At 43.9% G+C, this 25,226-nt stretch overlaps 1 protein-coding gene and 1 long non-coding RNA gene across 2 annotated transcripts in view; one reads left to right on the top strand and one right to left on the bottom strand.

Annotated features, from left to right (window-relative positions):
- Window positions 1-25,226, top strand: part of ncam1a (neural cell adhesion molecule 1a) — an 89,021-nt gene that overhangs the window by 21,180 nt on the left and 42,615 nt on the right. The window lies entirely within an intron of this gene.
- Window positions 647-4,698, bottom strand: LOC148386222 (uncharacterized). The gene is made up of 3 exons (XR_015863115.1): window positions 4,286-4,698; window positions 4,098-4,139; window positions 647-2,250 (listed from the first exon to the last, which is right to left on the bottom strand). It is a non-coding gene; the product is annotated as an uncharacterized LOC148386222 (long non-coding RNA).

The raw sequence follows: 25,226 nt of genomic DNA, 5'->3' as shown, positions 1-25,226 counted from the left end.
GATGAATGCAAACAACTAGATTGTTTCGGAGGGAAGAATGTATTTTAGTCAACTTCTGGCTTGATGTGATTTTTCAATGTGGAAAATGGAGTCTAATTTGGTGTGACTGTTGCAACATCAACTAGCTGTCTTGTGAACAAAGGCGAGCAGCCTCGTGGAATTTTATTTTTTTTTGCTCTTGCCAAAGAGTAAATGTTATGTAAAGATTATGAATCCAAGGCTCTTGATCTGAAAGCGACCTTGGTCGAATTACATTTCATTGCTAACGCCACGGGTGGATAAGTGTAGTCTTTTACTCTTATCGGCTTGTTATTATCATACAGAGGGAAAAAAAAAAAAAAATCCATCTACGTAAGGCAAGACAAAGATCATCACATATATAATCAACGCATGTATGATAAGTAAGAAAAGAACAAAAGCTAGAATAGCCCTCGGCTTTATTCGTGCAATTACATTTTTTTTAACCAGTGGGTTTGACATTTTAACGATTTAGCTTAAGCTAAATCGACTTTATTAAGGGGAGGCTTTGCACACATCTTAGTTCTTGCATAGTAAGACTCACACAAATTCATCCACTTTTTAGGTGCTGCTGTTTTGGTTATCCGACCATGCCTGATTGGGGAAGGGAGAAATACAGTCTTGAAAAAAAAAATGGAACTAGTAAGCTGAGGCATGAGTTGAATCTGATTTATTGAATGGAACATGATGTCTGGAAATGGAAAAAATGTTGAATAAATGGTTCGGGAATTGGTTATAGCAGCCAAAAACAATGTTTGACTTAGTCTAGTCATACAGTGTCCAAGTGCACGGAATGTTTCTGTACCGAAAATTGATATGAAGGCAGGCAAACATCTCCACTGCATAACGTCTATATATATATAAATATATATATTTTTTTCTTCTTCTAAAAAGTCAAGACCACTCTGGCTTCTTTGACTCCATTCATGCAGCTCGGGTTGCTTCTGGGGAAGAAGCGCCTCAAGTGCAGTCGAGTGGTGAACTTGTCGGCGGAACATCTGCCTTGGAGGCGGATTGTAAACAAACAAAACATGCAAGCTTTCTGAAGGTAGCGACTCCTCGAGGAGTTGTTTGTGGCATCCAAACGAGTGATGACTGCAAGCTTTTGGAAGATCATTCATTAAAGTTTTGAATGGGGATGTTTCTTGTTAATTAAGTGGTACTGCTACTCCCAGTACCATTAGGCAAATATTGTAACATTTATTTGTTTAGTGACCACCTGGAAACTAAAGCGTAGATATTTACCATCTGAGCATTCCATTGGAGCTACGTTTATAGGCTTTGGGAGCTGTTGCTGTTTTGGTTAGCAACATAGGTCATAATCAGAAACTTGTGTCTTTGTATTGATGAAGCAGCATCGTTTGCTAAAGAACAGAAAAATGCACAGATTAGGGTATACGCAATAATTGCCTTTGGTGAAGCAGCATATGGCTCAGGACGAAAGAAAAAAATGCACTGATAAGGATAAAGAATATACGCAAACAAGAATTGTCTTCGGATTATTTTGCTGTTTCAGTATTTCCGATCTGGCAACGCGGCGCCGCCGCATCTCCGGCGTGGGTGTCGACTTTAATTGTGCGGAGGCACTAATGGAAAACATCTGCCAGGGGGGCTGACAAACACAAATGTACAATGAGTAAAGAGGAGAGAACAGTAGGGTGCGCTTATTGTATCTCTCACCGCACGATATGATGCGGTGAATTGTTAAACGTTGAGGAAATGCTTTTATCGTCAGCTACATTTGGCCATATTAGTGGGAGAAGACATCGTTGGGGATTTTATCCATACTGATTGCTCTCGGTGAACAAACAACCAAGCGGTGTCCGTGTATTACTTAGCAACAGCATCTCCAAGCATCCCAATATGGATTCTGACTAATCCATTATCATTAATCATTTTGAAAGCGTATTTGCTTCCCGCCATTGTGGCCGCAAAAGCTCCAAATAATGTTAATGTACATTGTCAGTTGATTTAACTGGAGCCGCGTGACCTCGCGGGGGCTCTCGTCGCTCCCTGTTTTTATCGTGCGCCCTCGTGGCCTTCAGGGAGGGGAAATTAAAAAAAGAAAAAAAATCAAACTGCCGGGAGCCAACTGAGATTCCTTTGGCTTTGTTCTCGGCGCCAAGAAAGGCCGCAATCCTCTGTTGGTCTTCATTAGTGTGGAAGAAGGGAGATCTCTTTTGGCTTTCAGGGAGCATTAACGCCATCGTGCTGATGTTGAAGGTCTGCCAGCTTTGGGAGTAAGTAACAGTGGCAGACAGATGATGGAAACTCGTTAAATAATTGCATTCTACTTAGGAAGGGGTCACTTTTCATGATTCATCGTGACGGATGGACGGACGGATATTATTGCGGGCGAGGCCGCAACCTCATTTCGCTCGTGTACAAAACAATCCCTCACACGTCGGCAGCGGCTGTGATGATTTAGCCTTATAACCGATTGTGGTTTTTCATTTTGATCTAAAGCAAAATGAGCCAATTTGAAAAAAAGCAATGCTTTAATTTCATCGGGATCAGATTTTGTCCCTTTTGCCTTGAGCCGAGGCTGACGAAATGAGGCTGCCTGCCTCTGACTTTCCTCGCTCCATTTAATAGCACAATGAAGCGCTGATTACCTGCCATCTGCTCTTACGGCGGAATGAACGTCATCGTTATTATAATTGTCCGACAGATACGCCGCATTACGCGCAATGAACCCCGCCCGATGGCTTGCTTTTGATCTGCTTAATAAGTCGTCCTTTTCTCTTAAATTGAACTTATGCTGTGACTTTGTGACCGACGAAGCCAAAATATCGACTTCAAATCTCGCCTTTTGAAGCGTTCGTTCCATCCATCCTGACAATATGACGAGTTGATATATTAATGGAGGTGGACAAGAGATGAATGCAACCTCAGAACCGGGTTTCTATTCCCCCCCCCCCCCCCCCCTCTTTTTCCTGAGGCCATGCCTGTTTGTGCAATAGAAATCTTTGGGTCGAGAGAGAAAGAGTGCTCGGGCTTCCTTAATGGCTTACAGCCCGTAAACACATAAATAAACATTATAGCAAGGGATGGCGGGGGATACTTTTACGAGGGCAGGTGGTGAGAGGCTGGTTAAGTGGCGCGGAAAGCTAGTAAAACGCCAATAGTTCAGTCTTTAATCAAGTTTTGGCGGGGCGCTCAGCGGAAATCTGATTAGATGCAGACACCGGGCTGGCCGTGATGAATGCAGGCGGGGTGGGGCAAGCGGGACCCGCTTCCACTCTCCACTCACGCCCCATCCATCGCTCTCCCAAGATGCCAGCTAAGATGCTCTGCATTGATTTTTTTTGCCGACATGTGCCTGGATGAGCCATATGGCGCCGGCTATCAGTTGCGCCGCTGTCAGCCCCGGTAACAAAATCCCCTCAACAACTTAAGCAAGCAGATTGGCTACTTGGTTTGCTTCGCTCGGATTTCAACTCAAGTCATTATTTGGTGGAATTTATTAAGAATTGCCGATAAAGAACCCAAAAAACTGAGATTGAGGGCAAAAAGAGCTGAGCATGTCTTTCTACTCATTAGCCATTGGGCTAATTGTGTTAGCCACAAAATATTGACGTGATTCATTTCATCGGCTCGTCTTTTAGATGCAACGTTTTCCTGACATGGAGTTTCCGGCGATATCTGTGCTTCACTAAGCAGGCTTTGAAAATCACGCTTGTCAAGCTACTGATCTCCGTGATCTCCACGGTAACGCTTCATTGTGATGGAAAAAAGAAGGCAAGGGATAAAGCGAGACGGGCTGGCTCTTTTAGTCCACGACTAATGGGATCAAAATGGCCGACATGCGGATAATTGAGTTGGAACACGAAATCAAATTGGCCTCGTAGGCTTGTAAGTCGAATCACCGTTTATTGACCGCGCAGTGAGTAGAGCTCATCCCTCGCTTGTCCACGAAACATATGCAGCTCAAATGTAGATCTGCAGTTGCAGGGAGGGGAGGGAAGGCATGCTGGTTTTGGGTTTAGCCGCTTAGTCGTCACTGAAGCGTGTGTGTGTGTGCGTGTGTGTGTGTGGGTTGCTATTCTCTTTCATGTGCAGTGTTGTTGTTCACACACCTCGACATCCTCAACCCCTCCCACCTCCTTCCACAAGGGAGCCTGGAAACATATGTTGCAGAGTAAGGTTACATTTTAACACTTGAATAGCTTACATTCTTCAATTCCAACCTCTTCATCGTGCATTCCCGATAAAAAAAAAAAAGTATTATTTGAAATCCTGACAGCATTAATGAAATGACACAAACCTGGATTGGCTCTTCTTGTGCTTTTATTCCCCAAAGACAAAGAAGATTCACCCCAAGGTTTCCTTCAATGGAAACGTCGCCCGTCCCTCCGCTTTTGTCTGGACAGCTGCGCACTGCTGTCGTCTTTTGTGCAGCTGCTGGACGCATTTGCTCTTTACTGCCGTGTAACTAAATCTGCCGAGCGCGAGCGGGAAAGGGGAAAAAAAAAAATCCCAAATAACTGAATTATAGAGGTCCATCAGAGCTGCTTCCCTGCGGCTTCTGTAACGGCATAATTTGCTTACCGCAGCCGGCCGGCTGGCCAACCGACCGCATGCGTCATGTATGACAATGGTCAGATCCTCTTGTAAATGTGTTTTCGATTGATTTGGCGGCGGTCATGCTTTCACGCCGTACTAAAAAGCACATTTAGCCTCCAGGTGTACTTTGGGATTGTTGTTTGGAGAGAGAGCGAGGGAATCGTGTCCATATATGGCAGTTGGTAGCAGCACTGACTCTGTTTTTACGGTCCATGATGCTCTCTCTCTCCCACACCCCTCCCCCTTAATTTATGAAGCCCCTTGAGCATATGAACCCGAGACGCATCGTGTGGCGCCGGTCTTCAATCCCTCCCAATGGATTTAAGGCGCTCTTAAGGCAAGCCGGGGGGCGGGGGGCTCGGGGAAGAGTGCATAGATCTGAATCGGGTCAAGGACAGGTCTCACTGAGGTCAACACCAAATTATATAAAGTGAACTAGTTTCCTGAGCCATTAAGATTATTGATCAGCATATGGACAGCTCTGGCTAGAAATCGAAGCATTTTGTAACACCACTTTGAAGATAGTTTTTGGGAGAGCATAAAGGGAAGCAAACACAATCTCAAAGGACCTGAAAAAAATGCTTTGAGAACTGAGCCTGTATCTTTTGAGTTGACACTTTAGACACTGAAGTGACTGAAGTTGAGGAATAGGACCCTAATAGATTTCAAGTCATCTGTATGAGATTGAAAATTGCATAACCTACTTACTTCTGACATCAGCTGTACCCTTAACCTCTATTTGAACCCGGGTTCCAACTATCCCACCAGGACCAGGAATAGATTGTGGCAGTCCAGATCAAATGCATTTGTGGCCTGGATATGGCCCGAGGGCCAGAGGTTGTCTACCTCATCATCACATCCCTCAGTTGGGAGTTATTTATTAGCCATTAGGGGAGCTAAAAAAAATTGCCTTCCAGCTGTAGAAATGTTTCCTCTCTTCCTATATATGATATGTATTGGCACGTGAAATGTAGGCCCATACATCTGTTAAGAGCTTTTGTTCAGGTTTTCCATCATCTTCACCAGAAGGAGTAAAAGGTGAGTCCAAGTCGCCACAGATTTTACTGTCTGGAGAAATTTGAAGCAGTGACGCACACTGAAAAGTGACATCACCATGGCAACGGGCTTGTAGTGATCTGGCAATGTTTAGGATGTTTTTGTCTCATTCATCGTACAAATGAGAAATGTACTTACCGCATTTTCGAGGCCAAGAGGCCTTCCACTTAGACGATGTGCATGTAAAATAATAATAATAACAACATATTTTCTTACTGAAAGTTTAACTGGGGCAAGTCATGATCAACAACTTTTTAAAAGTAGTCGAATGGTAGCTCAGACAAACTAGGAGCATTGATTGAAAAGTGGCTGAATATAAACGTCATGATTTCCACTGCGGCTGAAATTGGTTGAGCTTTTTGCAGGCCAAATCCAGCGAGAAGCACACGGCAAATGCCTTGGCTTCTGTGGCGGCTTTTACCGACTCACTCGTATCCAAACCAGCTGTGAGCGCTCTGTCCAAAGCAGCGCTCCACTTGATCAAAAAGATTAGGGACCCCTGCAACCCACCTACTTTGATGTATACAGCCCTGCCGCGAGGCCGCCGCCGGAGACCTTGCTCGGCTTTAAAACACTCATTTGGGATCCTTGGCTGTTATTATCTTTTTTTTTTTCGCCATTTTCCCGCCCTCCGCGCCCACGCAGCACGAGAGGTTCTCGAAAGATGTCATCGGTGCTCCAGACCTCGCGGTTTGGCTTATTGCACATGACGAGGTCCTGCGAGGATGAAAAGCATGAGGGAGTTTCTACGTTGACGACTTGAGCAGATGACAAAAGCCGCTGAAATGAGAAATATGTCTGCGCTTCTGGATCTGCGGGAGACGCCGCATGCTTTCCTGTGCGCAAGTGTCATCTGGCGAGCCATGCGTTCATTACTGACATATTCATAAATGTCGCTGACTTAATAGACACTTTTTTGTTCACAATTCAAAAGCGCTCCCAGTTGTCCTCATAAAAGCCCAACCATGTGAAACCTTCCACTGTATTGGTGAAAGGGCTCATCCGTTACTGCTTGTAAAAACACCCAATCCAAAAAAAGAAATGCAAACTTAGCTTGTTCGTAAGCTACCATGTTAGCGCTTTTCCGTTATGATTAGCTAGCATAAATCGGGGCTTTACAACAGCAACCGAGTTCCAAACCTAAAATAGCCGAGATGCGAATACACTCCTTGCTCGAGTAAAAACAGTCATAGATATAAATAGGTCGATACAACATGTCCCCTTTAGACGATGTGCCTGGAGCTGATGCTAGGCTAAAATCCATCTGAAAAGCTGCAGTGCAGGCCAACTTGTTTGTGTTATGTTGTTTGGATTCCCCGCAGACACGTTCAGGCTGATCGACTATTCATGGGGCATTGGCTTTTTTTCCGAGCCATCTGCATGTAGGTCACACTGCTAGCTGGTAGAACAGCGACAAAGCTTCGTGGAGTTCAGCGCGACGGATGGAAAATTAGAGAAGCGCGGTCGGAAAGTTACTTCCTAAAGACCGTCTAGATGGATTTAACAAGTCTTCTGCAGTCGGGTGTTTGCCACACAGGATGTTGTTGGATTTGTCGGGAGGCTTCCAAAGGGTCTTAGGTTTTCTCGACCCCGCGTGATAACAAATGGAGGCATCGGAGCCTTCCGACTAAATTCCCACGCCCGAGTGTCACACATTAACCTCGTTATCGTTTTCCAACAGAGTCTCCCATGTCTTCCCGCTCATTCACTTTTGTCTGGTTGCCACAGAACGAGGAGACTCCCATGTTACCCCCCCAAAAGTTCTCCCTGTGAATATGCGGCGTCAGAGGTTGCTTGGGGGTCAGTCGGGAAACCTGCGGAGGGCGCCGGACATCTCTGGGAAAGCGCTATAATAGTCTCGCTCGCTCATTGCCAAGACAATGGAGGCAATTGTCATCGGAACGTCTTGCAAATAAATCATGATGCGCCTCCCTCACATGAGCTTGTAATTGCCGCTTCTGTTTTCAACTTTCGTGCTGGGCTTATGTTCATTTAGATGGCGACTAGCTCTATGAGCCAGGGTGCGGCTTATTCTACTTGTAAATGCGAAGAAGAAATAAAATACCCGGTGCATTCATTTGCGACAGCCAAATATGCTCCACTTTCTTCCGCCCAACAAGCGAAATCAGCAAGGAAAAGGACTTTTCAAAAAGGGAAACATCCCCGAGGATAAGCGTGCCCGCCAGTGCTACAAATACCTCGTTTTACTTTCATCCTCTGCGGCGTTTTCCTCTCCCGTGTAATTTATCTCGCGTTTGCAGGAGGCCGTCGACGTTACGTTTATATCCAGGACGTCCTCCGCTGGCTTTATAAAGACAATCCAGTCTTGTTCTTTTGATTTTCCTTTTGTCTTCTGCTGGAGAGTGAAACGAGCCCTTACGCAGAATTTGCGCCTGTTCCTGCTTTAATGCACGATTAGCACCTGTTCCCCCGTACAATTTTAAAACTCATAAATTAGGGTACGTGTAAGTCAAGATAACACTCGACTTATTAAATGCCACTAGGTGACAATGTCGCTCTGCCCAAAATCTTCCCGCTATTACAGGCGTCTTCTGGTTTCACTTTGGTTTAAGCCCAGCGGACTGCTTGTTACCCGACATCAACAATCGTACGGGAAAATGTCAACACTAATTGCCTGTTCGGTGACCTTTTGTATCATCGTGAGAGTACGTCTTGAACAAATGGAGTGATTTACAACCTACGTGTGGAGTGGTTCCTCTCATACAAAATAGGGATATGACAATCCCACTTCAACTAGGTTTAATAAGTCACGAGCTGCAATTATATTAGTTGTTGTTTTAATGAAGAATATTCTGTGGGTTTTATGATATTGTGTGTCTACGTGTGTTGCTCCAGCGTTTGTGTTCAAATAGCCATTGCTTGCAGAGGTATTGTGGCACAACTTTCGATGCTCATTGTTAGCCCGTCAATGGCTTTTTCAATGAAGCGTGTTAAGCTAGCACGGACATGAGGCAGTTTGTTGTTTAATGTGGAATTTCTGTTGTTTAATGTTGAAGTTTGTTGTGTATTGTTGAATTCTTTTTATTTGTTTTTCACTGTAAGCCCTTTGCTTCCATTTGGCCCTGATCACTGATGCACATAGTTTGTCCGAAAATTAGCCAAGTACGCGCCCGTGTCGACCGATGCTAATGGTTTTACAATGGTTGTTAGCCAGCTGTTTTGTGTACAGGCGCAAAAAAAATTGGCTAACGTGTCAATAGGATACACCGTGGGGGATGAGCAAAAGGCTGTGAAAGCACTTTTACTCCTCAAGCCCAAAAGCAAAAAAAAAAAAAAGACCACACAACACCAGTGTGCACATTTGTTTTGTCTTTGTAAGCAATCCTACTGGATGTGAGTCATTTCTCTCCAAAAGTGGACTGTAACAAATTCCTTTAAGGTTCAGCTGTAAGCCATCTAAAAATAAAGAGCAAGACAAAAGATTCTGGAATGGAGCAGAAACAGATGGCAGCAGCCAGCCAGTCTGCAGCCTTACTTTGTAGTAAAAAGATTTTGAAAAAAGATCACCTGCTATTTCAAAATGGAATTTTTGAACCACACTGAAAAGGAAAATATTAACCAGAGTGTCCAATGTTTGCCATCACATCTTTGACAAGGCATCTGGCTGGGAATATGCTTTTTATCTGATGCGGGCTGGGGAGCAACAGACGAGCCTCCTCCTGATAATTCTGCCCAACATGAGCAATGACGAACTGTCAACGTGTCAATGCGCGCCCTATCCATCTTTTCCCGACAAGGCCGTCGCAGATGGGCGAGTCGCGATGCTGCCCGTCGCGGCGTCCGCTCTGTGGAATTGATGTTGTTTGTACACAGTCGACTTCTCTCTGCTTAATGGCTGATTAAGTCGACACAAACGAGAGCGCCCGTGACTGATGAGGCCGACCGCGCTGCGCCGTGCCAACAATGTTGGGAATAGGAAAAAGCTAGCTAGCGCAATTTGTTCCATCCATCCATCCATCCGACGTAAGATTACGTCATCTTTGCTGGCAGCGAGGTTGTAGACTCATTTTAATTCTAAGGACCAGTATAAACTCTAAATCACAAAAGGTCAAAATATTCTGTAAAATGTTCAAATCCTGAGTCACAGCCAAATAAGCGCTTCCCGACTTGTTTAACAGTATCAGCGGGCTTCTATTAAACGCGTTCCATATCTGACCCATGTTAAGCTCATGTAAATCCCAAAACACCAAGAATGACTTTGATGTTAAAAGGCTACAATTGAGCCGGTGAACCTTTGATACCTAGCCTCGCATTCCTTGTGTTATTCCCAAAAATCCGCAGGGGAGTGTTTTTTTTTCCTTTTCCACTCGGTTCCTCTGCCAAGTGCCACTGAACGCCAACCCATCGCAAAAAAATCTTGCAAATCCGTAGTCTGCTTCAAAGGTGCACTCATTTTTTGGTGGGGGGTAATATTTGCAGTCGGGAGGATATTAAACGCGTTGGCTTGGCGCATTCCGCTCAGCAGAAACAACAGATGAGGGTGATAAGTTCAAGTCGGACGTAGATGAAAACAACTTTTGCTTTTTATGGGGCGGCTTTTTGTTTTTTTGGCCTCACGCCCCAGATAAGTTTGGTTTGTACCTCATCAAGCGTGTGATTGTGCCTGGCTTTCCAAGCGTTTGTTCATCGCGGACTCTCGCTAAGCTCTTAAACGCAAGCTGCCCTGTTCTGTCTAAACAGATTGAAATAGTGCGGTTAAAAGATAGCAAATGATTCCACCCTTGGAATCTAGTCCCATTGGGAAATCCTGTTGGTTTGGTTGGTGGGAAAAACCTTCAGGGTGCTCTCAAAATAACCTTTTGAGGGTTTTCAAAGAGTAAAAATACACAAAACCTTCCCCCCTGCAGCACCTTCGAGTGTTGGTAAATTTACTGAGCCATCTGAAATTTCTATCATGAGCCAACCCACAAAAAAATGTAATTACACAAATCTGAAAAGACACAGGATATTTTGAGCGACATTTTGGTTGGTCCTGCACGGTGGTCATGTTTGATGAGCCTCCAAAAAGTGCAAGATGGTTGCTTGTAAGTGCAATATAGCGTTCTTGGTTGACACTCAATCTGAAACAAAAGCACTCTAGAGTGTACTTGGAAAAAAGTGCAATATGCGCATCAATAGAAGGGCTAGCCAAGCTCGCTTTGAATGAAACTAGCGCCTTCCATGAGACTTTGCTGTAAAAACCTACTTATTAAATGTGATCCGTGAACGTTAAGAAAATGCTTGAAAAGGCGTCAAGTGCGCAGTGGGGATATAAGTGGCTGAGATTTGATGCTAATCACTTGAATATTGTGGGGGGGGAAAAACAGGCTGATTTCTGAATGAGGTGGAAAAATCGAGCCATACTGTAACTAGTCCTGACCTAGATTATGCTGAGTTTAATATTGCTGCTGTGAATTAAAAAGGAAAACAAAGATATTTTCTCCAGTGAGGTTAGCTGGTCGTACTTAGCAACGGTAGCTAAAGGAAAAGGTCAACTCCCTTGTAGTCTGAGCTATGGGACATGCTAGGTGCTTCACAATGACGCTAGCTTAATGGTGATTAATGACTTCACCTGGCGGGACACCCAAAGGCTAAAGGAAATCAGTCGCCAGTAAACTCAGCGGCAGTTCATGAAAAAGCCCAAAGCTTTTCATCAAGCTCCCGTCATGGATTTGTTCTTTACGTGTTGCCACTGCAAAGTCGCCTAATGGAAAGACCGGAAAAACAGTCGCGTTGAATCACGGGCCAGTTTTCCGCCTCATCTCCGGGGAGCCGTTGGCCTAAGTAAATGGCTAACCGGTGCGCTAGCACTTACGGCTTTGGCTACTCTGTCATTTAAAGTACATCTGCGCGGCAAGGCGAACCCAATTACAGCTCTTTTACATCCTTTCCGACGAGTGTCCAAGGATAGCAATTTCACTAACGCACTTCAATTTTTTTTTTTTTTCCATGTGTGGCTTCTTCTCTTCTCCCTCCTTGCTGTATACAGGTAAGATATCTTTTCAAATGATACCTTTAAAATATTAACTCGCAGTTTGCTCTCAAAGTGCAATTTGAGCCGTCGTTTTGCTTTGACATTTTTTGCCCACTCCAGGAAGTACAAAACGTAGGTAGGTGCAAAAAACAAGACCAATATATCCCAGATTTTTATTCAAGGTTATGATTTGGATGTGTTGGACCTCGCCAGGAGTTATAAGTCTGTTTGTGACTCGCCTCGACCCACTTGTTTGTCCTCCTTTTCGCCGAGTCTCACAAGGTTAGATTGAAATGCAGGTGAGGTCTTTCTTCTTTCGAGGCAGAGGATTCATTGTCTCCGGTCGAGCGGCTCGTCGGTATTCGCGGAAGGGGGTCGAGACCGCCGTCGCCGGCGTAATAATCCGAAAGGCTTATTGCATTGTCCTCGTCCGTCCTCCACCCCTGATCCATAAATCATACATGCGACTCTATCGCTTTGCCGTAGCTGTTGTTTTTTATTTTTTTAACAAGCATGCCGTTGCAGTCCATGAAACGAAGGAAAGTGGTGACTTTGTGGCAGGCAGGGCAGGTTAGAGGAAATTCAGACATCAAGCCATTTCCACTTCTTTGGCGGGAAGTATCCGCCATTCATTCCGCAGATGTCGGAAGCGCCTTAGATTGAATTATGTGTGACTTGATACGTTACATTCCATCTCCGGCCTCACATATATATTTGATATGAGGAAGAACTAAATTCTGGAGACGGTGAGGTCGACGCTGCGCTGCCATAAATATTCCAAGCGTGAAAAATCAACCAGCATACCTGACCTAGTGTGCTTGTCACAAGAGGTTTGCAAAACAGCTGCTTGACGTGCCACACGGTCATTAGTAGAGGAAGGCATTCGTTGGTAGATCTCCACCCGGGGGCCCGAGCACGTCGGCCTCGCACGCACGCCGGCGAGCTCAACATCCGTTATTGCACACCGGAGGGGAGAGGAGTTTTACGCCGATCCAGCGTCAGCATTTTTGGAGCTTAATAGCTCAGGTGTTTGGAAAGCGGGTCTCAAAGTGCACGTTTTGACGAAGAGGAACGAGCGCTGTTAAAGAATATTCTGTGGACTTTGATTATTGTGTTGTGTTGTATCTGGAAGGAGATTCTTGATTTCAAGGGATATATCATCATCGTGCGTCGGCCGTCTGGAGGACACCCAACTTGATCAAAATTAAAATCTCAATTGTGGAAAACCTATATTTTGCTTAGTTTGATGTTAGCTTACTAGCTAATCCAAACAAATGTTTACTGCTAATTTATGAACGATTACCGTATTTTCCGCACTATAAAGCGCACCGGATTATAAGGCGCACCTTCAATGAATGGCCCATTTTAAAACTTTGTCCATATATAAGGCACACCGGATTATAAGGCGCACCTTCAATGAATGGCCCATTTTAAAACTTTGTCCATATTTAAGATATATACATTTGGCCCGCGTGCCGGACTTTGGACACGCCTGCTGTGGTGGCTCAATATTGGTCCATATATAAGGCGCACCTGATTATAAGTCGGCTTTTGAAGAAATTGGAGGTTTTTAGGTGCGCCTTATAGTGCGGAAAATACGGTGTACAGTTTTCGTCGGGCCTTCAGTCCTGCAAAATGCATGAAAATGGCTTGTCTCTTTTGTTTCTTTTCAAGCGACCACTATCACAATGCTAAGATCAGAAGGTGTTTGTATGCCCTTGAAAAATTGATGACACAAACCGCAAGAAGGAATCTATTCACAGAGCGAGTGCGGGAGGATTTGTTGCCCTCCTCGGGAATGATTTTTAGCCAGGTAGGTAGCGGGATAAATTTAGCTTTGTAGGGGGAAATCTCGGTGATTCACAGTGTAAAGTAGCAGCGGCAGCGGCGATGCTTTGTTTGTCACGGCTTCCCGCATGAGGTAATCGGGCCCAGTTGATCTCCCTTCATAAATCTTAAATAAATCATTTTTGTTTATGCATACAAGCCCCTTTTTTTCCTCACCCCTCTGAGTTTTATTGACGCAGCTTGTGGATAGCTGCCTTTGTTGCAAGGTTGAATTTGGCATGCAGATGAAAAAAAAGAATCAGTCTTGAGCTCTGGAAAAGGTCAGCGAGTGTTTTGATGTTTGACAGCAATGTGTGCGAATAACCCCTACCTGTCCTCGGTGAGCTTCTCTCTCACGCATTTCTGTAGTCATAAATATGCAGCTCAAGACACCGTGGAAGATCAAACTTCAAATAACACAAGGAAGAAAAAAAAGTGTTATTTTTAGTTATATGTGTATGGGAATGAAAAGGCAATATAAGTTCAGTATGCCTCTATAACAAATTTAGTTATATGAAACTCTGTCAAGGGATTTATTTAGCATTTTTTACATTATTTTTCCATATGGCCCTGAAATAAGTTTTTATTTAGGGTTGCCTTAGGCTACGATTATTAAAACGGCTTTAAATGAAGCACTCAATCTTGAGTTCAAATGACAAAAGTGTTTTAATTGGTATGGTAGGTGCAATTTATTTGTTCGAGGTGCGTTGCGTTAGCTTCCTGCGTTAACAGGTGACTGGCGAGCTGCCATATTGTTGGCTGCGTTTGTGAAACGTGCGATGTTCTTCACGCTTTAATGAGCACTTCTTTTGCTTTGACTTTTCCTCTGTTCTTTGTCTGCACTCACTTTCTTTTTTCCCTCCTCTTTACTTCCCCGTCCCAGTTTTGGAGCAGAAGGTGGTGCCAAGCTCCAACAATGCTTTAATAAAAGGGATAGTTTGAGGCGCATGGGGAGAAGTGCATAAAGCTTCTTTTTTTGGGAGTTTTTTTTTTTTGGGGACACCCCCACCGTTCTTCCCCCGGCTCGTTTGTCGCGCCTCGTTTGTTTTGTGGTGAGAGAGAGTTCACAGCTTTCACAGAAGCGCAGGATGTGAGGCGATAGTTAGTTTGCGTCGCGTTCTGGCTGCCGTTTGATATCGCTGGTGAGATTTAACAATGACCTTCTCGCTGGTGTGTGGCCTCAACGCGACTGATGGGAGATAAATGCGCTAAAATTATCCTTGGACGTCAAGCGTGTTTTGGTTTGTTAAAACTTTAGCATTGATATTTCCATCCCAAGGGAATGCCTTTGAAAAGGTGACCGTGTGTTAGGAATAATACACAGGTATGACATTTGATAATATTTGATCTCTTCTGTTCAGATGTTTTGCTTATATTGAACCTGTTTTTGTCCAAGGGCAACGTGGTCCCATAATAGTCGACAAAAGCTATTAAGGCCTTTTAGGGACTCCGAGTTCCTAGTGAGTGATGTCATCAATTATATGGAAGGGAAGTGCCGCTGCTTTCAACTATCTGCGGCCATATTGTCATTCTGCACGTGTAGTGTCGTCATCGCCAAGGAAACGGGGAAATCTGTTGATGACATTTATGGGGATTATTTGTCGTGTTTGTGTGTGTCTGTGTGTGTGTGTGAGAGAGAGAGATGACAAATGGCGTCTAATTGTCTCAGTAACTCACCTCACCTCACCGGAGCACCTGGCATGGCAACGGTGAACCAAAACAATTCATCACCAGGGGAATTTAGGACTTGATAGCAAGGCTTTTCAAATTGTTCATGCGTGGTTAACTAAAGTCAGCTGTTATTTGCCCACGTTCGAGTCGAGACGTTGATCCGGCAGTTAACAAATCAAACTTGTCGACTTAAAATCCAGATAAGGTTTTCTTGCAAAAGTGATATTCTCTCTCTTGCTTGTCATCATTCAGTCGCGACAAGTCTGCTGCAAGTTTGTGAGAGGATTAAGTTGTGTTTCTAAAGGGCCCGTCAGTCTCGGATCTTAAAAGCAGGCGTAAGCCAGACATAAAAAAAAAAATATAAACGAATTCTTGCATTGTTTTATTATTATATTATAAATTATTATATATTATCTACCGTATTTCCGGACTATAAGGCGCACCTAAAAACCTAAGATTTTCTCAAAAGCCGCCTTATAGTCCGGTGCGTTTTATATATGGACCAAATTCCTAAATTTAAACTGGCCCGAAGCATTGTGTCATGAAATCAATCATAAGTGGCCCGCTGAAGACTATGAATCATGAATCAAAAAGACTATGGATCATTATTTTGTGATTATAAAGTAATTTATTGCATCTGAAGTTGAAATAAAAAAGATAAAATGGAGAATGATTTGAGTTGGATTAAAAATCTGACATGACGCATTAATAGTGCGCCTTATAGTCCAGTGCGGCTTATATAAGGACAAAGTTTTAAAATGGGCCATTCATTGAAGGTGCGCCTTATAGTCCGGTGCGCCTTATAGTCCGGAAAATACGCTATATATGGTTTTGGGACCTCATTTTAGTTAGCAGCTCTTTTTTGCACTGCTCCGGCAAATGCTAGCAGAAAGCGAAATGCCAAGCATCCTGGTGAGGCATAACTTCTGAAAAACAGAGAAACAAACAAAATAAAAGCTATATTGTACCTGGTTTCCCTCATGATAACCTCGCCGGCTCTCAGACGTATAACCAGCGTGACAACACGAAGCCCATTTCCTTTTCAATTGTTTTCTCAGTGCACCAAAAGAAAGGCGGCAGATTGCGTCGGCCCGCCACTCGTTCACCTTAGGAACCTGAGCTGCACTCGCTTGCTCGGCTTGGAAAATAGATGTTTAACATAGCTAAGGGCGGTTGGGCATTTTGAAACCCCTGCAGAAGGTGGCAGATAACCAGAAAGTGACGCAAGTGCTGAAAAGATGAAGTTTGCCGAGCCACAGGTAGTGACATTTTCAAACATTTCAGAATAAAAATAACCACAGCCTGCTGGGTCCTTCACATTTTTTTTTTCGCTTTTTGGAAAAGTAATGGCAGACTTTAAGTGGCTCTTGATGGAGATGACATAAGAAAGCAACATTTGCGGAAAGGTGGAAACGTGCCTGATGTATGAAGCTTCAAAGCGCCTCCTGACCTTGGATCCATTCATTCCATATGACGCCAATTTCATAAGCCGTTAGTGTCTGTAAAAAAATGGAGCGAGAGCCGTTTAGCTGAGTCACCGACCTGCCGCCATGCTTTGCTGGTCTTTTATGGTCTTCGTCTGCTGTGTATCACGCTGAGTTGGTTGGAGTGACCTTATTTAGGAAGAAACAGCTAAGAGTCGGATTCAATAATAATTTTGTTAAATTGATAGCATCACGAAAAATATCAGAGCGTAATATACGAGCGGTTTGTTAGCAAGATCTACATGACTGAATCATGAATAAATAACATTAGAAATCTTTTTTTCTTTTCGCCGCACTTTGATTCAAGCGCTCGGGGAAAACACACTTAAACCCATTCTAATTGGAGTCATGTATCACAGCATCATTCATGAACACAATTAAAGGTGCCATTGTTTACTTTTGTTGGCACACCATCCAGGGATTTGATGTTCTTTCCAATCGTGGCGTATCCGGAACGATTAACATCAAATGTAACGCTTGGGTATTTGTGGCAGAAAAGAAATTTGATGTATTCAAGGCGCACCTTGACACACGCGGAGGCTTAGTTGTCATGGTAACGCCCAGATACTCAGGCAGGTTAAATAACTACGTGTTGAGCTAAAAATAAGAGCTGGAAAGTAGTTGCCTGAGCAGGTTCGATGAAGGGTGGCCGGATTTGATATGATAGACGGCGGGCAGGCAACACGTGTTCTTCATAAACTCATGAGACGGACTGGACGCTTGCCAAAACGCGTTGAGAGTGTCTTTGGTTTTTACAAGGGAGGTGATGATGACTAAGTGATGTCCAGTTTGTGTCCTCCAAGACCTTTTGGCTCACTTTGAGTGTGCGGCCCCGTCCGACTTCTGCGTCCTTTGCCACTCTCGCCATTAACATTATTTGTTTTCTTCGTCTGGAATTTGTTCAGTTTAGAAATGTAATTCACTGACTTCATAGTTTGCAGAGTTGAAAAATTTAATTATGTGATTTATTTACCGTATTTTCCGGACTATAAGGTGCACCTAAAAACCTAAAATTTTCTTAAAAGCCGACAGATAGTCCGTTGTGCCTTATATATGAACCAAATTCCTAATTATATTGTTATAATTATAATATTTATATTTATAATATTTAAACTGGCCTGAAGCATTGTGTCATGAAATCAATCATAAGTGGCCCGCTGAAGACTGAATCATGAATCAAAAAGACTATGGATCATTATTTTGTGATTATAAAGTAACAGTAATTAAATAAACAAGTAATTATAAAGTAAAGTCTGACATGATGCATTAATGGTGTGCCTTATAGTCCGGTCTGACTTATATAAGGACAAAGTTTTAAAATGGGCCATTTATTGAAGGTGCGCCTTATAGTCCGGTGCGCCTTATAGTCTGGAAAATACGGTACTCAAGTGTAGGTCAAAAACAAAATATATATATTATACCATTCACACTTTTCTGATCTTTACCGGTTTCACTTGACAGAATACACGTTGATGCTCCCTCCTGCGGTTCGCCGTGCCTCCTGCTGATAGATATATGTCGAACATTAAAAGCCCCCCCCCTCTGAGCTTTTCTCGGCTGGCAAAGGAACTCTTAAGTGGGTCACTATCAGCCATTGGTTCCAGACGTGGCGCTTCAGCTGGACACAGTCCATTTGGCAAATGAAATTGTGTCGAGGCACAAGCGTACGTCTCGCCAGCCCGTCGGAGCACATCCAACACTAATTGCATCGTTTTATTTAAGAGGAAGTGATCATCAGCGTCCTGGCTGGGTGTTGAAATCTCACCCGAGTGGAACTATTGACAACCATTTCCCGAATAACATGAGGCAAAAAAATAGTCAACACCTTTGACGGGTGCGTTTGTCGTTGATACAAAGGCCGACATGTTTTAAGAAATATGTAACATAGATGAAATGGCTTGTTTAGTGAGCATACAAAATAGCGAGCGCGGCGTTAACCACAAAGCATGCAATCGTTTAAAAGCCAAAGTTTGAAAATGAGCCACATGCTGCTTCACAAAGACATTACCTGCTCCACAGCCCCTTAGATGTTTATGAAAGGCACTTTGCAAACGTGACTCAAATGTAAGGAAGTAAGTTGCACACTTGAGTAAACATCCATATCGCACAGCCACCTACACTGAATTAGCAGTAATTACGAGTCGGCATCAATACCCGAGGCTGTCAAGGCAAACAAATGCGCCGTATCGACTGACCCACTGGGGCTCCACCTCTTGCGTGCTTTTATTGTTTTCTTTGGGAATATGGAAACAAATAATCACTCTTCCTCCATCGGTGACAGCCTGGAGATGGGACGCTCACATTTGGAAGCAAATCGTAGCCACTTAGGTAATTAGGGCAACTGGCAAAAAAAAAAAAGGTTGGAACAGTTTCAGGAGGTAATCAACATTGAATTGAAGACTGGAAATTAAATGTTTCCACAACCTTGCTAATTTTTTTTGTGAATCATGAGATTAAAACTGACAAATTTGGTGGGAAAACTGAGGAAAGCTAAAATCACCTTTGTACATCTTGCCTAGAATAATTGGCTAATATTTAGGCCCAAAACCTTTTCAAACCTAAAGCCGAGGACCATCGAGAACCTCAACTCGCACTTTTGAAGAAGACAATTGTTTTTTTGTGCCATTTTTGAAGTTCAGCCAATTTACAGGTCAGTGGCAAGGCAGAGAGAAAAATAAGTGTCGTGCCCTAAAAACCCTCAAACACATTAGAGTACCTCAAATAGCTTCAAAGTGCACTTTTGGTGGGAGAAAGGATTATTTTAATTTTGGGCCTCTTTCAGGTCTGCCTAAAAACAGCCAATCCGTCCACATTCATCAGCAATTTTGTGCCAAACCTGTGAATCGGTAAAGCCAGTGGAAACAATTTTAATGAGGTGATCCTTTCATTGTAAGAAAAATGACAAACAGCGATTCCCAGAGAACCTTCTCAGCGCCTGGTGCTGGAGCTCTAATAACTTGGATTTATATAGCGCCTTTCAAGGATGCACGCCTACATGGATTAGCGTGCCACACGCATCAATTCAATAGCAACCTTCATTGAAGCGCTAAATCTTGCAACCACCTGAAGTCGACTTGACATTCACGTATCCCCTCCTCGGAACGGCAAAATAATATCGTTTGCTGACTCTAATAAGCGCTCGCAGGTTCGCTATTTATTTCTTCGGGAGCCGAGGAAACTGCAACGGCGGCGCATTCATCTTTTTCAGCCGCGGCTAATAAGATGTAGTGAAACCTCCGGTGCGGAAACGACGGCGGATGTTATCAGCACACCGCACAAACACCTCTCCGGTCCTGTAAGAGTGTTGAATTATATGGTGGATGCAAGATGGAGAATTGGAGGGAGGACCCATTCCTCTATCTTGGAATGTGAACTCTTGCAGCTGCCACAGGTTACTGAGGTTCACGTGAACATGCTCCCAAAGATGTTCCTAATTCCCTCCCCTGTTGTTTATGCTCATAGAGGTCAGCGGTGAATTTAGCAACCATTATGAAGATGACTCATTAGCATTTTGACACCATTGACAAAAATATGAATACAGGTCAATCCGTTTAAGATGTTACGATGAATCGATCGTTTTTGTACGATTTTTGAGGCTCTGCTTTTGTATTTGCCAAATCCGACAAAAGTACGGTAATTTATATCGGTATCTCTTAAGATACTCTCCTGGTGGAGCTTCATCTGATAACGCCGGCGTATTACCATAACGTTGCTTGAATCAGAAACATGAAGTTGGCAAAAAAAAAAAAAAAAAAGCTCCTGTGAAACGAAGAGGCTGGGAAATGCCGGAGGTGTGTTGCGTTTGTGTGCCTTTCACCCGGTGGCGTTTATTTTTCATAGTGGGCGAGATGGCTTTTGTTTCCTGCTGGCTATGCGTTTATTTGCACGAGTCCACCAAGGCTTCGTAGTCACTCTTTGCCTCCTTCCGTATTTGTCTTGGCCTGGACCTGCCCTCTTTCACCAGGGCTGGAGTTACAATCAGGCCAACTTGGGCAATTGCAAATATGATAAGGGACAAAAAAATTGCTGTACGGTTCCAGAAAAATAAAATCTTACTGACTGTGATGGCTATATTCTGTTTCCTACTTCCCCTGCCAACTGAATATTTGTTTTGATAGCCCATCTCCACACGCGTGTACATTTTTCTACCTTTAATGGTTGCAGAGCGAAGAAAGTGCTAAGTCATTGCAGAAGGCGGCAAAGTGTATTTCTCCTGAACGCTCGTTATGGCGGCTGCAGCTCGAACGCTGACTCAGCACCTTTCCTGACAACATAAGTGCATTCTTTACCATTTGGACATTAACTCATTGTCAGGGAACTAAAAAAATGAGCTTTTTTTTAAATGAGAACACAAGGCTCCAATGCGAATATTTGCAGAACGATCTCTCAGCAAAAGCGCCGTTGTCCTTGCTAAATTAAAGCAATCGTGACCTGAACAATGAGGCGCTCTTTAGTGTTTTTCCCCACATTTATTTGGTTTCGTGACAAGCGACAAATGACTCCACAGTAGTCGATATCTGCAAATTCCTTATCTTCCCTTCCTCTTTTGTCCACTGTTGACTTTTCCAGACGTAGGGAAAGGAGCTGTCAACGGTCAAAAGCCTTCAGCCTGAGTCGTGGCTCTCATCATTCAGCTATGCGCCATTTGCATAAGCAAAATGTGCCAGAGAAAGCCCAGTCTGCATTAACAATCTTGAGATGGAACATGGCATTCCCTGGCAGGACGGAGGGAAAAGGAAAAAAAAAAAATAAACTCAATCCAATCCATCACTCACTCGAGTCGTTTGAATTTGAATTTGGTCAAGCGTGAAACATTAATATTTTTCTAAGAAGCTAAGAGCTGCTTTTGCCGTTGTTGCAAGGAAAAATTTCCCGTCACTGCTAGTCAGCGCTCATAATGGTGCCTTGAGATACCAAGAGTTTTTCTGTTTCCGTTTACCATCAAACTAACCATGAAATAAATCAAATTGGGTATTTCAAACAACCACTTATTACAGTTTCAACGCTCACAAACATCTTAGCTTCTGCAAAACCATTTTCACATTTCTTCGTCCCAACTTGTCTAGTGTCAAGTCTGATTTTATTTTTTTCCCTCGCCAAAACAAACACATATTTGCTTGCGAGAGGATGACAAATAATCTGTTGCCGCTCTTTTTAATCACCATTTAAATCATCTCCCCGGCTGCCGCGATCCGCCGCTGCGGTCCTGTCGTTTTCCCTTTTTTTTTTTGTGCGGCCTATCCCGTTTGCAGTTTGCGCCTTCGCGGTCGTACATCACTTTTATGGCGCCCGCGTTGTCTGATAAGCTACCCGGCGCGTTGCCATGACAACGTCACATTAGGGGTTTGACGGAGGGTTACACCTGCAGCCTCGCTCCAACTGACGGCCATGAGGCTGCAGGACAAATAAGTCCTTCTTCAGCACTGCATGTTGAATAAAAGTGCAAGATGGCATTCATGGGTCGTCATAAAGATGCTTGATGACATTTTTCCTCCACGTCTATATTTTATCTCACTGGGCTATATTATTATTTTCTAGATCATTAATACCCCTGCCAGGCAGGCTATCAGTCCTTTTCATTAATTTGCTTGTGTGTGACTTGCTGGCAATAGTTTTGTAATTATGGACTGCTACCTTGACTTCATTCCGTGACCTCAAGACCTCACAACTCACCGGCTTGTAAGATTTGCTATATGACAATCTTTAATGAGAGATTTCAGCAAGTTAGAAAATGGCCCATTCAGGTTGCAGTTCAAAAAACAAATTAAAGCCTTGGTTGGAGTTTTTATCTTGAAAGTTTGTAAAGCAGCATGTGGCTCATCTGTTCAAACGAGCATCTTGGACGGACGGCCATGTGTTTGTCATATTGACACACCAAGGATTTACATTGTTTCCAAGCCTGATGGACAGAGACTTGGGAAGAGCCCGTGTCCAACTCAGCACTTACGATGGCCGAAGAAGCAGAAAGCCAGATGGCGCATTGTGGAAGAGTGCCTGGGAGACCCATTTGACCAGCGTCTTGTGTTTCTTCTTCTTCCCCGGACAAAAAGCTGCACAGGAGATAAAGCCAGGCCGAGGGGTCGACGAGTTGACGTACTGCCGATTCACCCGGACGACATCAGTTTTAGCCACAGGAATGCGGCCAAACTGGAAGATGCCTCGGGGGCTTTTGTTTGCGTAAATAAGCGTGACGTGTCGACGGGTACGACACCAAAGATAAACGAACAGCAAGTAGACGTTGAAACGATTCTGCTAGCGTCTACCGGTCGTCGGGCGACTGCGGGTGCTTTATGTTCACATCACGTCAACCAGTTTGGCTAGCTTAGCTTCTTTTACGCAGAACCAGTCTGGACAACCGCACCAAAACTGTTGAGAAACCATTTGGATCTTCGTCTGTGGTGCCCCCCCAACAACAGCTACTAGCATACTTCGCCCTCCCACGCCACCAAGCTGCTCCTCAGATATGTGTAAGCGTGGAAAACATATGCCCGTGTCATCGGCTCTTTGCCAAGCAGCTTCTTTGTTACACCTCGTAAATACTCGGTGAGAACGAGGTTGCGGTTTACGTGGCAAAACGTAAGCGCGACACCTTCGGCAGGCCTGTAAATCCCCGCTAATAATCACATCGAGTTTATTTTGAAACGCTCCGCTTCCTCAGTACTAAACCTGTGCTGATGAAATGAAGTCTTTTCATTTATCGTTTGGCCAATTTGATGTTATGCTCTTCATCACACGAAAGTATTGAAAAAAAATAATAGACCCGATCAATAAGTCATCATCGGAACATGATAGCTTTAGTCCGCAAACAGGAGTTCATTTTTCACGCCGCTAAATGTGTCTTGTTTGTAAATACAGAGAAAAATCTTTCTTTTAAAATGTCAAAACTTTTTATGTATGAGCATAGGAATGTATTAATTATGCTAATACAGATCCCACCCACTATTTATTTCCAACTAATGTTCTAGGCCCAACTTTTCAAACCCAACCACCTTTTTTTCCCCAGTTTCACAAACTTCAGGATGTATTACTTTTTGGACAAGCCTTTTCAATAATCCATCACTGCCTCTTTTAAAAGAAGCACTTTCCTTATGTAAATTTCATGTCTCGGAATTTGAGAATATTCAAGATTGACTGTCCTAATTGGGAATTTTTATACATGGCGTGTCAATTCAACAATCCCAGGCATTGCATAACTGTCCTGTCTACCAATGACTTCACTGAAAATGACAGTATTGCGCGGTCGATCAGTTAGCATGCTAGGTATCACCATGTTGGTGGCTCTACCCCATCACCCATCTACCGGTCGCAGGTCCATGCATCATCTTTTTCCGCCAGTATTCCGGATGTTACAACTTGTCCTCCAGCCACTCTGTGACGAGAAGTCTTGTTTTACAACAGGCAACTTCCCTTTAGGGCTTGTCTGTTTTTGACAAAGTACCTCCGCTGGTATTTGCCCGAGGTTGTCTCTCACTTGGATATAGTTGTCAGGCCATTAGTCACAACATATAAAAGCTTCCCCGGTTTGGTCAGAAGCTTCGGACAGCTTCTTTTAGTGAATGGAAATTCATGGTCCCAACTTTTTCCTTGTTTAGAGTTCTTGGATCGCTCGCCCATCCAAGTAGGTTAACATCTAGGCTCTGATCGAATTGGGTATTCGTATGTCCACGTAAGAAAAACAATTGAAGGACTCTTCCTGGATTATTCAGATTTATAAAACAATTGTCTGTGGCCCACATACAGATTAGGCAAACCATTGTGTGTTTTGGTCCCAAAATAAAAAGGCACATTCAAAGAAAGTGGCACATACAAATACATGCAAAAAAGCTTTAATATCATTCTCAAGAGAGGATGAAGGAACAGAGGAGGATATGAGCGGAAGCGAGAACAAAACCACCCACAGATAAATGTTATAATGACAAAATAAATCTCTTCATTCAACTGGAAGAAGGCTGGTCAGTGATCCGGTCCAACACACGTGTAGGAAGATACAATGACTGGCGTGTCGCTGATAGCGCCGCGTGCACGGGCTATTGTCCCAAAATCTAAAAATGGTGGACTCTGCTACTTGTCAACTCGGCTGGGATTGGCTACTTGCTACCCTAACGAAGACAAGACTTCTGGAGAACTGATTATTTGTATGTCCATCCCTGGACAAGGATATGAAACCAGTTTTGTCACCAGCCATTATACCTTGTGCGATATGGCTTAGTAATGATCCATACACGGAAAGAGCCGAGCTTCTCCGTAATGGATCTGTGTATCTATTTCAGGCACCGTTGGCCACGTCCCCCCTGTTTATCATTGAAGCCGGCCGGTCGGCTACATTTGGGTGTGAAAACGCCGACTCAATCACCTGCGCCGGAGACGGCGGCGCTGTCACGGCTGGCTGCCGATCCGTCTATGGAAATGTGCCAATGCTGCATTGGTTGTTTGCCTGTCTGACACAGCGGCTCCCTCCAGCGTCATTCATATTCATGAGCGAGACCTTGGATCGCTCCCGGGACTCGTCTCTGTCGACTCGGGCTCCCTTCCTGCACTTCAACTCGTGACAAGATGACATCTCGCCCTCTATCCCCCCGGTGATACGAACACCCACTCAGACAATTCCAGAAATATAATCAACATGTCCA

The sequence above is a fragment of the Syngnathus floridae genome, chromosome 15 (genome assembly GCF_059516105.1).
Source record: "Syngnathus floridae isolate MCC-2025c chromosome 15, RoL_Sflo_1.0, whole genome shotgun sequence".
NCBI lineage: Eukaryota > Metazoa > Chordata > Actinopteri > Syngnathiformes > Syngnathidae > Syngnathus > Syngnathus floridae.
Note: the sequence above shows the minus strand (reverse complement) of the source record. Positions and strands in the feature narration are given on the sequence as shown.